Source organism: Pantherophis guttatus, chromosome 3 (genome assembly GCF_059756535.1).
Source record: "Pantherophis guttatus breed Tessera chromosome 3, ASM5975653v1, whole genome shotgun sequence".
Taxonomy (NCBI): Eukaryota; Metazoa; Chordata; class Lepidosauria; order Squamata; family Colubridae; genus Pantherophis; species Pantherophis guttatus.
The window spans coordinates 63,034,060-63,048,451 of NC_142065.1; the positions used below are offsets into that span (position 1 = coordinate 63,034,060).

The 14,392-nt window shown below is 38.8% G+C and overlaps 1 protein-coding gene across 4 annotated transcripts in view; it reads left to right on the forward strand.

Moving 5' to 3' along the window:
- Window positions 1–1,558: 1,558 nt before the first annotated feature.
- ZFYVE9 (zinc finger FYVE-type containing 9) overlaps window positions 1,559–14,392 on the forward strand; it is a 51,534-nt gene continuing 38,700 nt past the window's right edge. For all 4 annotated transcript variants that reach the window (XM_087891071.1, XM_087891069.1, XM_087891070.1 and 1 more), the window contains exon 1: window positions 1,559–2,022. The gene's annotated coding sequence lies outside the window, so the exon portion shown is untranslated. The remainder of the gene's footprint in view (window positions 2,023–14,392) is intronic.

Here is a 14,392-nt window from a genome sequence, read left to right on the forward strand (position 1 = left end):
CATCACCAGGAAACACTTGCTCCTCCAATGTGGCCATCCTCCATCAGCAGAAACAAGCCAGTCTCTACATAATAACACAAATTGACATAATCTGATATCAGAAATAGTAGCCTAAAGTCAGCAGGGAACATTTTAACTCACTAGAATCTTCTGTGACCTTAGGGTGGCTTTCCTTGACAAAAGAAATCACAAAGGCACATTTCATTGTGAATCCGAGCCATGTTTTGTCAGATGTAATGCCTTTTCTCACAGATTGAGACAAAACTGCTTATTACACTAATGGGGTTAATCAGCCATCCTATGACTTTTCACCAAGACTTTTGTAATTGTCTTAATCATTGTTTTCTTAGTTATCACTTCCTGTAGGTAATTCTGTCTCACTACGGCTTTCACCCTAACAAATTGCAATATATAGGATAAAGCATACTCTATACTTCTTTCTCATAACTATTTATGTATCTGGTGGCTGAGATCTAAGAAAACACTTTGTAATGTATTAGTTTGCAAGGCACCTCAATAGTTTGGCTTTTGATGGCTATTCCAGAAATTGTTTTTACGTAGATCCTTTCCCTACTCACTGTTAAATTAAAGAGTAGCTACCGTCGAGTACTGACTTGAAATATGTGAAATTTGAATAAAAAATAAAAGGATATATCAGTTACCAAAATTTCAAAAAAGTCAGATACTTGGAAGACAACATATTTGTCAGGGCAAAAATTACAGGTAGTCCTTAACCATTTGTTTAATGACAGTTTGAAGTTATGACATGCTGAAAAAAGTGACTATTGCAGCATCCCCCATGGTCACACGATCACAATTTGGGTGCCTGGCAACTGACATGTATTTACAATGGTTGCAGCATCCCAGGGTTCACTCGATTGCCCTTTGCAACCATCCCAGCTGGCTTCTGCAAGCAGGGTCAATCGGGAAGCCAGATTCATTTAACAATGAGGCGTTTTGCTTAACTGTGGCAAAAAAGTTGTAAAACCAAGCCCGACTCAATATATTGCTTAGCAATGGAAATCCCAGTTGTGGCTGTAAGGACTATCTATACAAGGTAGACACATGCTTGGAGAGAGAGAGAGAGAGAGAGAGAGAGAGAGAGAGAGTCACAGGGAAAGCTAATTTAAACGCTAAACTCAGAAGAAAATATGCAGAATGCATAGATGATAACAGCTATGAAGACCACAAAATCTGGAGTGCCTGCAAAAAACAAACAAACCCGACGAACATTAGAGGGCAGCAAAAGGACACAGAAAACCAATTTCTGGGCTGTTGCTTTGAGTACTGAGCTTGGCAATTTTGGTTGCAACCAAATTGCCAAGCTCGGAGCTCAGCCCAACTACCAACCCGAACTTACTAGCATTCAAAACCAATTCTTTCTGCCTTCTTAAAGTCACCGAAAAATATATGTCGTCCCAGGTGTGGTAGACCTACCCCCAGAACAGAGCAAGTTGTCTTTTGTGTGTGTGTGTGTGTGTAGAAAAAGTGCCCTCTCCCGACCCTTTCTCAGACGCCTGTGAGTTGGTGCAATAACATTCCCGGCTCAGAAATCCTCACAGATAAAAATGCCCGCCGCGTGCGGGGCTCGCCACCTTCGCGGAGGAAGTCCATCGGGGAATACGAGGGAGCCGAGCGAGCGGAGGACGCGCAATTTCGCCATCTCATCCGCGGCGTCGCTCTACCACGCAGCCGTGCGCCGGTGGCCTGAGGAGGCCGGTCAGGCGCTGGGCTCGTGCCGCAGTGCCGTGCACCGCCCCTGGAACCTGGCAGGGGGCGCTGGTTACCGGTTTGCTGAGGTAGCCTCCGAATAAGCTTAAAGTCAGCGAAGCCCGCTGGCCGCCAGCGGCCCTCGCGGTTGGGAATTGAGGGACGGGCGGGCTCCGCGTCGGCCTTTCTGGCGCTCGTTTTTAGCGCAAGGCCCCGCTCGGGAGAGAAGAAGGGCTCGGCGGCCCCGGGAGGAACCTCTTCGCCATGCAGGCCCGGCGGCGCCTGCTGTTGTTGTTGCCGCCGCTTTCGGAGGTGAGCGAGGCGCCGGGTTGCGTCTTTCCCCCCATCGTTGGGCCGCTAAAGGCCGGGCTACCTTCTTCCTGGGCCCGTGGGTGGGCATTATGAGGCACCCTCCTTTGAGGAAGGAGCAGTTCGGAGGTGCGTTATCTCTGCTGGGCTTCCTGAGGGATGGTGGTGGAAGAGGAGGAGGAGGAGGAGGCGAAGGGAATCCCCCTCCTGGAGGGGGCAGACAAAGGTTGGGAGCCCCTGAGGGTTGGAATTAAGAGAAAGGCGGGATTTAAACGGAGTAATAAAAAATTAAATATTTTTTTTTTGCCTCCGATAGGAACTCCCTTCCTAGTGACTTGCGCGTCTCTCGTAAGTCTGAGGGAGGTCGAGCCTTGAGACCTCGAAGGGAAAGAAGGGAAGCTCGTCCCCGCTTACCCTTTGCTCGGGGCAGATGGCTCTCTCGCCCCTTCACAGGGCGCTTACTTAATCGCCTGAAAGTTTGGGGTTTCTCTTTATAGTGTCTTCCTTTAGGAGGGGGGGGGGGTTCCCACATCTAAAGAAGCCTGCCAGAAGACGTGGCAGGCACCCCCAAACAACACTTGCCGTCCTACTTAATCTACTTATTTTGCTCCTCTAATACAGCCAAGGTGCCTCTTTACAGGACTCTTAGGGCATCGTTTTCGTATTGTTTGTTTGCATTTTCGCCTTTTGTATTCCCCTGTTCCATTTTTTTGCTACTGTTGACTGACAGCTATGCCTTCCTGACCCAACTTTTGTAAATTTGGCAAATATTGTGTTTGCTGATAAAATGGCATATTTTACCCAGTTTGCACTTTAGGTGCGTGGAGTGGAGGACTACAGCATTCCCATGCAATACAGCATTCCCAGCTACAATGGATTTGGGGAAGAATCAGTTAAAGAATTTACATAATCTAATTCAATGTATGAAGTGATATGCATTCACAGTTTTGATTTGGGCTTGTGACATCCATCTACTCTCCTTGTAATTATGGCAAATATCTGCACTCCCCGCCCCCAAATAAAGTGTTTAAGAATAATTTTTACTATATCCTTAGATCTTTAAGTTTAAACAAATCCAATATTTATTATTTGTGAGCTCCTGAGTGTCAGGGTTTTTTTTATAGAAATTACATAGTTTTAATAATTAACTGATAGAAATATATATGTGAGTTCAAATCTTAAAAGTAATTTTCTTCAATTCCTCCTCAGTTCTTTAAATAGTTTCTGACAGGTGGCTGAAATCTTTCTATTGCTTAATATCGCTTACTATCTAAACTGTTTTCGCCTAATATTTAACATGCACCTTCTTTCTTTTAATTTCAACCTGTTGGTCCTTATCCTCTTGTCACTTTTAATAGAAAAGTAGTCTAGTTTTCAATGCCTTATAGATCAGTCCTAGCATGCTAGCTGTGGTATTCTGGGAATTGAAGTCCACACATCTTAAAATGGCCAGGGTTGAACAATACTGTTATAGATAATTTGTCATCTTTTGTTTGCAAGGTAAACCTGCCCAGTTCCTTTAACCCTTCTTTCTTGGGCTTAGTTTCAGACCTCTTATCATCATGCTGCTTCTCCCCTGAACCTGATTCAGGTTGTCTAAATCCCATTAAAATGCAGTGCCAAGTGTAGTGGCCAGAAATGACCAAAGCATTACTATCAGAGTGCAATGGAATTATTACTTCCTAATAGATGGATGAAATGCTTCTGTTAATATAGCCCAGTGTCATATAGTCCATCACTGACTATTGGGGGCGAGTCTTTGGCCCCCACAGAGAGGGCTCGCAATCTGGGAGTCCTCCTGGATACGCAGCTGTCCTTGGAGGAACATCTGACAGCTGTAACCAGGGGGACCTTTTGTCAGGTTCGCCTGATCCGCCAGTTGCGGCCCTTTCTTGATCGGGATTCCCTGTGCACAGTCACTCATGCCCTCATAACCTCTCGCCTTGATTACTGCAACGCTCTCTACATGGGGCTCCCCTTGAAGAGTACCCGGAGGCTCCAACTGGTCCAGAACGCAGCAGCGCGGGTAGTGACGGGAGCAGCGTGGCGCTCCCATGTAACACCGCTCCTGCGTGAACTGCACTGGTTCCCGGTGGTCTTCCGGGTGCGCTTCAAGGTGTTGGTTATCACCTTTAAAGCGCTCCATGGCATAGGGCCTAGCTATCTTCGAGACCGCCTACTGCCACTGACGACCTCCCATCGACCCGTGCGCTCCCACAGAGAGGGCCGCCTCGGGGTGCCATCAGCCAAACAATGCAGGCAGGTGACCCCAGGGGGAGGGCCTTCTCTGTGGGGGCACCCACCCTCTGGAATCAATTGCCCCCAGAGATAAGGAGAATCCATGACCTCAGTGCCTTCCGCCGTGCCCTTAAAACCTTCTTTTTCCAACAAGCCGGGCTGGCCTAATTCTTTTTAAGTGTTTTTAATTGTTTTGTTTATCGTTTTAATTAATGGGGCCAAATCTATATATTTTTTTAACTGTATTTTAATATTTGTATTTGATGTTTTTATTTGGCTGTTCACCGCCCTGAGTCCTCAGGGAGAAGGGCGGTATACAAATTCAAAATAAAATAAAAAATAAAATAAAAATATCACTTGTGTTAGCTGTTACATTATACTGATTGCTGAAGTTTAATTCTAGTGTTCCAAGGTGCTCTGCTTTCAAATCAGGTCTTCCCAACCTTGTACCTTTTTATTTAATGTTTCCCACCAAGATTAGGACCTCAAACTTTTCTTAATATTTCCCCTACCAGATATGACTCAATGTTTAAGCATACTAAGATTATTCTGTATCATGATTAGCCATCTTCTGTCTTGGTATCATTAGCAAATGTAATAAACATTCCTTCAGTATCAACTTTTAGGTCATTTAGGAAGACATTGAACAGCGCTGGGTGAAGACCCTGAGGGATCTCACTCAGTAGTTCCAATCAGGACAATTTAGAAATTCTCTTTTGGGTGGGTTGTACAACTGGTTGGTCCAGATTATTATCTAACCAACATCTTGTTCTTAAGGATATAATTAAAAATCTTGTTAAATGCTTTACTAATGTCATGGTGCAATCCATTTACAACACTTCTTTTCTTAACAAACTTTTATCGCCATAAAAAGAAAAAATATTGGTCTGACATGACTTGACAACCCTATGCTGTTGTTTTCTAAGTCACTGTCTGTTATTTTTTGAATATTTAAACTATTTGCAAAAGTGAAAAATTAACAATTAAAGTAGGCTATTTTTATCTTTTATTCTATTAATTCAGCATGCGTGAAAACAGTATTTATTTACTTCTCAATGTTCTTCCCCTTTCCCAGTAAACTTTCTAGAATATTCTAGTCTATAGAAATGTATGGATAAGAATGTTAATTATTTTTTTAAAACAGTTCAGCTCTGTCATAAGGCTTTATTTCTCATGTAAATCTGTAACATAATGGGAATTTATTGCACTTGAAATGTACAGATTTGAAGGGTCCTGGAGAACCATGAATTCCCAATCCTGGGTTTGATTGTATTTCTTTTAATAGATAAATTCAAACCTGAGTTTGGATAGCCATGAGTATAATTGAAAAATGAAAAATGCCAACCTAGATAAATATTTAAAAATAGAGTAAAAGAAATAGTAAATAAGAGATCACATAATTTTTCACACATTTCTGAAAGTAAGAACGGCACTTCTGCATAGTTTCTGAAGAGAATTTTCAATCAAAGAGGGTAACAGTACTGAAGCCATAGGATGTGAGCTTTATTGAATACTATAGTATTTAATTTTGAATAAAAATGTATAGGATTATTTTTCTATTTTCTTAGATTTGTTCAGCTCTGATTTGAGTGATCTGCTTTCCTTTTTTCAGCACACACGTTACTTATATTTGTCAGGGTCTGTGTGTGCAGTTTATAAGTTTAACTGGACACATTGTATTTTATTCTTTTCAGTGTGGTTAATGGATAAGAATGTGCTTGTAGTTTTTTAGTATATTAGATCCTGATTATGCTTTATTAATTTCTCCATTATCCAGTTTTGCCACATTTTTCTTCATTTAGAAGAATAATGTATAGATTATGTGTTCTGATGCTTCCTAGGGACACTAGAGCATACAATAGAAGGAAAACATAGTGATTGTAATGAACTTTCCTCTGATACATTACATTTCATGAATATTAGCCCCAAATAAGTGCCTTTTTCATTATCCTTCTTTTAAAAAACTGTCATAATGATACCAGTAACTGCAACCTTTCAAGATAGTATTGATTAGAAATGGAGTTTAGAGAATTCTAGAATATCAAGAAAAATAAGTCGTTGAAAGTATTTTTCTGAGAAATTTAGAACAAAGACAAATTGAATAATTAAATCTATATTCCAATGGTGATTTTAGTACTGGGTAATATATTCTGAAAGATAATTGATTGGAGATGCTTGGGTATGAATTTTCAAATTGGAATTAATCACATGTAAAGTAAAAATGAGAATAGAGAATAGTCTAGTTCTTTGAGCAGCTATGTTTGTTTGATAGACTTCTAGGATATCTTTTATCTAATGCTGTGCTCATAAAGAGCTGTTTTGCTGTTACAGCAGCTATCAGTAGCATTTCATTAATTTTATGATTTTGCTAGTACAATAAGTCAACCCTTGGTAGCCAGCTCATTCCACAGCAACATTAGAACTATACCTCATTGAGATAGCTTTACAATAATAGAATCTGCAAATCTATGACTTCCCTTTTCACCTCATATCCAGGGAATTTGGGGTGGGAGGGGCTGGCCTGTGTTTCTCTGTAACTCTCACCTCTCTGAATAACACATCTTTTTTTTTTGCACCTGGTGTTTCCCTAACAGCCTCTGGATTCCTTCTCTTAAGTTGTCTCCCTGGCTTTCTATACTATATTAAAAACTAGTAGAATGTTTGAGAAACTAAACTCTGTCAAGCATATGGCCTAGGCCAGTGATGGCTAACCTTTTTGCTGTCACGTGCCAAAAGCGGGGGGAGCGGGGAGATCATGGTGTGTGTGCCCACATCCATAATTCAATGTGCCCTGCCCTCCCACGCATGCGCACATGACCCCCCCACACTTCCCCCTGCTTTTGGCACATGATGGCATGGTGGGCCTGGTAGGCCCATTTTTTCCCCCTCCCAGGCTCCAGAGGCTTTCTAGGAGCCTGGGGAGGGCAAAAATAGCCTTCCCCATCCCCCCCAGAGGCCTTCCGGAGGCTGGAAACAGCCAGTTTCCCGACTTCCGGTGGGATCGGAAGGCCTGAAAATCAGTTGGCCAGTGCGCACATGTGCGCTGGAGCTTAGCTAGGGCAACACTCGTGTGCCCACCAATATGGCTTCACGTGCCACCTGTGGCACCCGTGCCATAGGTTCGCCATCACAGGCCTAGGCTATAATTTTAGCTGCTAAAGTAGATGAGTAGAATGTATTTTTCTATCTTAAGGAAAGAATTAAGATACAATGAATTAATATACAATAAATTAATATATAATATAGTTAATTTTAGTTGTAATAAACATATAGGAAAATAGTTGAGTCATAAAATGAATAAGGTTTGGTTAAAGTTAACCTCAACTACCATGAGGTACTACATTACCAGTTTCATTCTTATTGAGATATAGTATCTTCTGCTGGTTTCTGTGCATAAGATATATACTGTGTAAAAATAGACAAATCCCTCTAATGGAGGGAGGCGGAAGTCATATAAAATCCTGTACTTGGGGCCATGGTATAATGTATATCTATATTTCTCTGCTCTGAGAGTTTAAGCAAGGTGGACTACATAATCCATTCTGGCAGTATTTTGGCTAAGGGTATTAAGGCTGTGCAGTGCTTCAGATTCAACGTAAGATATGCTATTTGGAACATATGTGGAGATGTATATGGCACCTTTTTGAAGCTTCTTAAACAAAGTGCATTTTTTCCCCGCATGATTGTACAACAGTTACTTTGTGCAACCATGCCCAGCCCAGGAAAAGATGAGCTGCTTTATAGCATTTATAACAAGTGTTACTGCATGTTGTATTCACCCCACATCACATTTCTTCCTTCAGATCTGAAGCACCTCAGAGCACGTACAATCTATGCTTGGTAATGAAAGTGCTCAGCATTACTCTCATGAAATATAAAATAACCTAAAATGCATTATAATTGTTAAAATACTGCTTTAGGATTGTTAAACTTCCTTCGGCTATGGCAAAACTAAATATCAATGATGAGCAATGCAATTCAAAATCTGTAAACATATGCATAGATTGCAAATACTAGGACTGTGTACTGTTTTGAATTTGAGCACTGAGGGAATGCATTGACATATGAATGGGTATATGCATAGCACTTGTCGGCATCTCCTTAAATAAAATACATTTTTTCCAAAAATTGCATGACACTAGAAACCCCCCCCCCCAGCTGCTTTAAGAACTTTCCAATAAATACTACTGGGCACTCTTTAGATTCCTTTTGAATCCAGAACTCTACACTACATAATGGTATGGTAGTAAAAATACTGTAAAATACTGTTTCTACATTGTAGTTTTAATTCAACAAAAATATTTTAAGGGATAATATTTTATAATAAGTAGACTTAAAAAGTTACCATAGTGTTGACAGGACTTGCTTACCATTAGGTAAAAATGCAGCCCAACTGACTGTTGATATAAAACTTCCATTGCTTATAAAGAAAATTGTTTTAAATAATGGATAAAAATGCAGTTCAAAGGTTTTTATGAAAGGCAAAATAATGTCTTGTGCTCAACTTCAAAACAAATCTAGCCATCAATTCAGAATCTGATCTTTGCATTCTGTTGCTAGCTAGATGCTTCAGTCAGTACACTAACTGCTCTGGAAAATGAACATCATCTATAGATTCTGTTCCTTCCTTGTTTTTTATTTATTTTTATTTTTATTAAATCTCCCCGTCCCTTTGCACCAGAAATGGTGCGCAAATGTTATTTTAATCTATCTATTTTTATGTTCAGATTGTCTACTTCACAGATTGCTTTTTAAAATACTGTGGAATTTCTTTGGTGGGGGAAGGATATTTAGTAGTGGGATGAAAACCAAAGCATTTGAGTCCTGCATACTGTACAAATGTAAAGAAACTACATACTATACGTTTTGTCTTGCATATAAATATGAAGAAACTTCTCAGTGTGTATGTATTGTAAGCAGATGCTTTTGGTACAGGCTTTGCATAGTGTGAGAGGGGAAAAAAAGAGAAATCACATGACTGTGGTTGCTTTAAGTTCAGTATTTAGGCAAATTTATAATATTGTTAAGAGAAGAGCATCTTCTCTCTTTAGTCTACAGGTGTTTCTATACGTTCTTATTGCTGCAAGTAAGGAGGAGGTTCTTTCAGAAATGTATTTTCATGTATGTGTATTTCCAATCTTTGACTGGCAATTTTAGCATATTTGTTTAAAAACTTTATCCAAAAATATATAAGTTCTACATGAAGAAATGTTGCTTGTAATGTGAAATCAGTTGCACTTAATTTTAATTTCTTAAAACTTGTACTACAAGAAGCAGCAGCAAAATCAGAACTGGAAATTTGTTTTGTTTTTTCTGTTTTCCTCTTGTTCTTATCATCTGCAATTACTTCAGTTTGTAACTGTATCTGGAAAATATTCACATTACATAAATGTGTATGATGCCGAATAAAAATGATATGCATAAATTGAGGAATATATAGGTTGTGTTTAATATTGTAAAGCTGAAAAATTATGTAAGAAAATCACCATTTGTGATGTCACTTAAAATGAATTCCTTACTTAGGAATGCTGATGGCATGGATTTTTTTCCATTGTGAATGCCTGTCTGAAGGCACTTAAACACCCATCTTCCTCTTGCCTGCCTCCCTTTGCAAACATAATTTTCATATATCTTATTCTAGAGGAGGTTTCACTCCAAACAGGTTTGAGGCATATGTACACTGCAGCCAAGCAATGCAATTCTAATTTTCTTTATTAATTCCCACTGTTCTTAGAACTTACCCTAAGTAGATGTGCACAGGATGCCACCCTGATGGTTAAGCAGGCTTTTTTAGGGACACCTTTATGTATACTAACAATTATGGTTTCCATTATGGAAAGTAAATAGGGAAGGAGAGATTCAGATCTTTCAGTTTTGTGCTGCTAAATAAGTTAAAATCTTTTGCTGGATTTCTAGCTCTCTGCTTTTAATTCCCTTCGCTGCCTTTTAGAAATTTGAATTGTTTAATTCTTGGAGAAATGTGTGTTGGAGTTTGGGAGCAGGCAGGAAGTTGAGCTTTGTGTGTGGCCCATGGGAAGAAAGGAGAGTTGAATGAGGATGAGCTTAGCTCTCACAAAATGCATTCAAGTTTTCACAATCCAGTTTGAAAAACTCCATCTTAACATATGACTTTAAGAAATGTGATTGAACCCAGTTAATAGTGGATCATTTAATAAATCAACTTAAGTAAACTTATGGCTGATTCTTTGGCCTTGGCATAGTGTTTTAATGTAGACAGAGGGCATAGAGAGTTTTTGCTTTCCTGTGAATTCATCATGAATCTGCCATGGTGTTTTTCCTTCTTCGTTATCTTATTCACTGTTATTTGGAAAAACATCTTCAGATGCAGAAGTTACAGAAAAGCAAGATTAACAATGGGAGGGTTGTGTTTTATCTAGAATTCTTGTTTCCATACTTGAATGTTTAACTTTCTGAAATACTTATGTCATTGGGTTTATATTTAAATAAACAATTAAAATTGGGGAGTTTTATAGTGAAATCTACTACTTATATGCATCTTATTAATGTACATTTAATTATTGTTCCTTTTTGCCTATTAAGAAGCTCATTGCTTTTCCTTCATACTATGGTTTCCAAAATTTCACCATAATAAAACCCATGACTTCAGAATGTGTGTTAGAACATGATTACATTTTCAGATCTCTGCTGAAATTCATCCTGTATAATTTCTGTTATCTGAATTTCTCTCAGTTTGTTCTTTTTCAATTGTGAATTCTGCTTCTTTTAACCACAAAGTGAAACAATCAACTCCTCTGTTTATCAAGGACATTCTCCAACTGCCAAAATTATATTTTCTTTACTTTAAAAACTTTGTCAGAATCTTTGACTATTTGTACTTGTAAAATGCCTTACAAAATAACTCCTGGTAAAAAATTCCTGGGTTCTTGGCCTATCAAAGTTCTTTTTTGTCTCCTAATCAGGAGTGTACATAAAATGGAAAACATATTTTGTTTTGAACTTAAAACAGACTTGCATTATGGAAGTTCTGGTGAAACATTTTAGTTATTTTGGTTGCAGTTTGGTAGAAATAAAACCCAGAACATTTGAGTTGTGCTGGTTCAATTAAAACATTGGAAATGGACCCAGAGTGGTTTTTATAGGGCTATTAGGGCAAGAGTAATATAAGTTTCTCTTTTTCCCCCTTTTCCATATGACTTACTCCTTCCTTCCCTCCCTCCCTCCCTCCCTCCCTCCTTCCCTTCCTTCCTTCCTTCCTTCCTTCCTTCCTTCCTTCCTTCCTTCCTTCTCAATTGCCACTTCTGATCTGTTGGCCTATGCACCTATCACTCAGTTTGTCACAGTCTCAGCATAGTATGCCCTGCTGGCCCATGCACCCAATTCTTCCCAGCACCTCTGTTTCCTCCTCTGACTTCTACATATAGAAAACTCTTCACCCTTGGCTTTTTTCTATTTTTACACCTTTTCTCTGAATTGCCAAAACATTTGTTTGGAACATATTTTGGTTATATCTGACAAAAAAGCCCTATTATGCCATGCACATTGACCATCCCACATCCAAAGCATGCAAGTTTAGGTTAATACACAGAATATTTTGCACAGTTTTGCACATAATTTTTAAAGCATAAAGGAATTATACTTTTCAGTATATGTCGGAATCTAGTTTTTTCAATACTTAAATATAAGTGCAACACATTTTCAATTTGCAAGATGAACCTAGAAATTACTGAGCGTTTTTTGCAATGGCAGAGAATATTGGCTTTCATATAGTTATATTTCTTGAATACTTTATTTGGCTAAGTTGATTAAACACAGAAGGAATTTGTCTCCGATACAAAATCACTTTGTTGCTCTGCTCCAAAAGCAACATAATAATGAAATTATAATAATGAGGATAATAACAGCAATAACAATAATAGCAACAATACAACAACCCAAGTCCAGTCTGAACATCTGGCTGAAATAATAATACCAATAAAAGGGGGAGCAAAGAAGATAAGGATAAATGATAATACTACAGCCACACTACATGGGTTAATAGACATTAGGCAACACTGACAGAATTAAGTGTTCAGCAGAGTGATGGCAGAAGGGGAAAAACTGTCCCTGTGCCTAGTTTTGGTATGCAATGCTCAATAGCGCCATCCTGAGGAGTCTAGTCTAGCCTAGCCTAGCCCAGTCCAGTCCAGTCCAGTCCATCCCATCCCATCCCATCCCCATCCCCATCCCCATCCCCATCCCCATCCCCATCCCCATCCCCATTCCATATACTCTTACTCCACTCCCTATAAAGGTTAGACTGACATGTAGAATCTGGAAACAGATTTTATGCTTCTGATAGTATTTTGTATTTGTATACAGAGTTCTATGCATAGTGCCAATGTTATCTTTGAAGTTTAAAATATAATTTTGCCATTCTCAGTATGACCTTCCTGCTCAGTATCTTCCATGGCAGAGATAAAATAGAAAGGCTTTGGTTTGGATCTGAAGAATGAGGGATCCAAAGTCTCAAACCATTACTTTGGATGTGAGAGACTGTAGGGAGCCCTGGAAAGAAATGAAAGAAAAAACAGACATAAAGTATCAAGAGACAACTCACCAACAGCAATTTAGTCCAAATAGAAGGAAATCTGAATAAGTGTTTCAAATTACTCAAAGGAGAGTCCCTTTGCTTCTTTATTGATGGCTATAACATCCCTACTGCACCTGAAAATTACATTGGGCTTGGAAACTCAACTATTCCTCTCGTGGCAAAGTCCACACCCAACTCCTTCATGTCATCATCAAACCTTTCATTTGAAATTAGTTTCCAAGTTCTCAAAACTGGATCATGTATTGTGAAAAATGTAATCTTTTAACACACTACAAACACCTTCCTAAGAACTTCAATATAACCTCCAATCATGTTAAATTCTCATTTTGTGTTATTGGCTTATACCCTATTATTATTTTTCTTTCAGTTGTCAATCAAAATAAAAAAAACACATTGTCACATACAGTGCAGTGTATTAACTTCCAAGAGTCATTGCTGTGATATAGTTTGTAAAGAATAATAAATTGCTTTGAAATTGTTGTGTAGTTTTGTTATTGATTTAGTCGCCTATGAATGAAATGTTTGTTTATATTTCATTTATATGTATAACTTCAAGAATGATGTTGGCATTTTGTACATTTTATCACCTTCCAATTTGATGGTATTCTTGTAAGAGCATTTTGTGGAGCAGCGATATAGAATAGAATTCTTTATTAGTCAAGTGTGATTGGACACACAAAGAATTTGTCTTAGGTATATATGCTCTCAGTGTACATAAGGAGAATAAAATACATTCATCAAGAATAAAAAAAGATACAACTCTTTGTGATAGTCAAGGTTACTAATAAGCTATCAAATCGTACTAGGAAACAATATAATTGAAAGATACAAGCAACATGGTTATAAGCGGGAAGAGATAGATACTAGTAAGGAAGAGAATTATAATAATAATACAGTTTTAGTAAATTATTTGACAGTGTTGTGGGAGTTGTTAAGCAGAATGATAGCATTCGGGAAAAAAACTGTCCTTGTGTCTAGTTGTTTTGGTGTGCAGTGCTCTATAACGTGTGTTTGAGGGTAGAAGTTGAAACAATTTATGTCCAGGATGTGAGGGGTCTGTAGATATTTTCACAGCCCTCTTTTTGACTCATGAAGTATACAGATCCTCAGTGGAAGTCAGGTTGGTAGCAATTTTTTTTCCCCAGTTCTAATTATCCGTTGAAGTCTGTGTTTGTCTTGTTTGGTTGCAGAGCCAAACCAGACAGTTATGGAGGTGCAGATGACAGACTCAATAATTCCCCCGTAGAAGTGAATCAGCAGCTCTTTGGGCAGTTTGAGCTTTCTGAGTTTGTGCAGAAAGAACATTGTTGAGCTTTTTTGATGTTTTTGATGTTAGGTGTCCATTTTAAGTCTTGAGATATGATAGAACCTAGAAACTTGAAGGACTCTACTGTTGATACTGTGTTGTCTAGTATTGTAAGAGGTGATAGTATAGGAGGTTTTCTTCTAAAATCCATCACCATTTCTAGGTTTTGAGCGTATTTAGCTCAAGATTGTTCCGATTGCACCCCAAGGCTAGTTGTTCAATCTCCCGTCTGTATGCAGATTCATCATTGTCTTGAA